This window comes from Anguilla anguilla, chromosome 3 (genome assembly GCF_013347855.1).
Source record: "Anguilla anguilla isolate fAngAng1 chromosome 3, fAngAng1.pri, whole genome shotgun sequence".
Taxonomy (NCBI): Eukaryota; Metazoa; Chordata; class Actinopteri; order Anguilliformes; family Anguillidae; genus Anguilla; species Anguilla anguilla.
Window position 1 is genome coordinate 18463450 of NC_049203.1, and position 2564 is coordinate 18466013.

The window sequence follows — 2564 nt, forward strand, 5'->3', positions numbered from 1 at the left end:
GTGGTAACCATCCCTGTTCCTGGAGATCCACCATCCTGTAGGTTTTCATTTCAACCCTAATGTGGCACACCTGACTCCACAAGTTAGCAGCTGAACAAGATCTCTAGCAGCTGAATGAGGTGTGATTTGCTAGGGTTGGAGTGAAAACATACAGGACAGTAGATCTACAGGAACAGACTTGGTTACCACTGCCTTTACAGGATGAGCCAGAAAGTGGATCCTTTTTTGTGTTTTTGTATTTAAAATTACCCATTGTGACAGTTATACAGTTCAGTTTGAACTTAAATGCATGACGCACTGTGATGCCATTTTCTTGAATCACGAGAAGTGTGAGTGAATTGTCAGAGGGTGCTACTTGTAGTTTTAAAAGGTTCGATTGCTGCCGGAACTGTGCAGGTTATAGTGATAATTAATGTGTATATGCTGCATGTATCAACAAGACAAACATAATTCTCCTGCTGCCATGAAAATGAACCTTGTAGAATGCTAAAGATTGCTGCTTATTTTTCATAGCATTTTGTCATTTTAAATGTGGCATTCAAAGAACAGGAACAGAGGACAAGAACATATGATTGGACTATATTTATTTGTTATTTATCTTCCAATGGAATTATTCTCTCCAGCATGATGAGCTTAAATTGGAAAATTTTGGAGCTCTTAGTAAATCACCATTTTTGCATGCCAAGTAAGGTTGGCTGCTCTAGAGAACAATGGCATTCAAAATGATTAACTACTACCTACAGAAATATGATGACATACTAAGACATAAAAAGATTACATTATCTGGTGTTTTTGAGGGCTTTATTACACAAGACCCGCTTTCAGCTATTTTTTCCGGTAATCATTTTAATATTGTAGCTTCCCTTCACAATCATAATCCACACTTTACAGATGACCATTTTAAATATGTGTGTTGCTGTTCACAGTTTGGTCTCCCTCATCACAGTTTATGAGCAGCTTGTCAGGTCCGGATTACATCTAGTGGGAGGAATTTCATAATGAAGAGAAAAGAAACTGAGAGGAGAAAAGGAAGTGTCAGCAGCTCATGTGGCTGTTGCACGTTCTAGTCTGGCAGCAGGGTGCCGATAACAAACGAAAGCAGCCTGGAAATACGTAAGATTGGAAATTAGATTTTTGCCGTTCTTTGCCGTGATTTGGACCAAATTTACAGCTAAATTGAGTCCAGGCTTTTGAACATTGAAGTGTTGAATGTTCTCTCGGGGGACAGGATTGACAAGAAAGACCAGAATGAATTAGAAAAGTAATAAATAAGGACCACACAGATGTAATCCACCTTCCAGTCCAGGCCTCCATACAAAGCCTGGCACAGCCATGTCTATTTGTTTCAATGTAATTGCTGTGTTCCTTGAAATTTCACACACGTCCCCTTTCTCACCCCATCAGTAGACAGACAGGGTAACAACAATCTTACAGGTCCTTTCTGACAGCTGCTCTGTCATTGTCATAAATGACATCCTGTGATTGTTAACATGAGTCTGTTTTTTAAGACCCCATCAGAGAACAGGTGAAGCCAGAGATATGGCTATGCATAATCTGTCACAGATATCTACAGTATCACTTCAGGGAAGGACTCTATATCTACTGCAGATATTCATTAATGCAGCCCATCAAACTGTGTTATTTCCTGATTATATCCAGACATGCAAACACAATTCAGTTGGGCCATACCACAGAGAATACAATTATGATCATCAGACAGCCTTCTGTTTTTGATTTAATAATAATATGATTTAATAATAACTCAGAAAGCATATTTAGAAAACATGTTTAGACATACAGAGGCAAACACACACAGTAAATACCAGGGCTTATTTTAATGAATTTATAAAATTAATAAAATTATTTACAAATTCTCACTAAACATAACACACACACACACACACACACACACATATATATACGTATGATCTCTCAGGAGGATACATATCTGATCTCTCAAAAATGAGAACAACTACATTTTTGCATTTCCTCCAAGATAATTGCATTTCTGCCACTTAATTTCTACCTAAATAATAAAGATAATCTAAGTTAGTTTTGTAAATGGTACAACTGTTTTGCTGTGTTTTTCTCACATCTGGAGTTATAGTGCCTTAAATAGAACACCTCCTAAATGGTTGAGGATTTGGCCAGATTTGGCATCCATGTGAAGGAGTTAGGCCATTTTCCAAGTCTCTGGGATGCTCACATCTGGAGTTATAAAGCCTTAAATAGAGCACTACCTAAATAGATGAGGATTGGCCAGATTTGGCATCTGTGCAAAGGGGTTAAGAAGGGAAAAGCCTAGCTTTTGTTATCCCACTGAACATGTTCCTCACTCATTGGAATTGGTCCATGCTCTTGTTTCGTCACACTATACCCTCTTGTTTCTTCTTTGGAAGTTCAAACGGGCCGTGACAAGCAATTTGCTGCATGGGGGATATGAAAAATGGAGCAGAATGTTATTATCTTCAACGGAGGAGAGCAGGCATTAGCCATTTGCTTACATGGGGCGAGTGGGCAACGTCCAATGGTTGGCTTAGCCTCTACTCCGAGTACTAATCAAT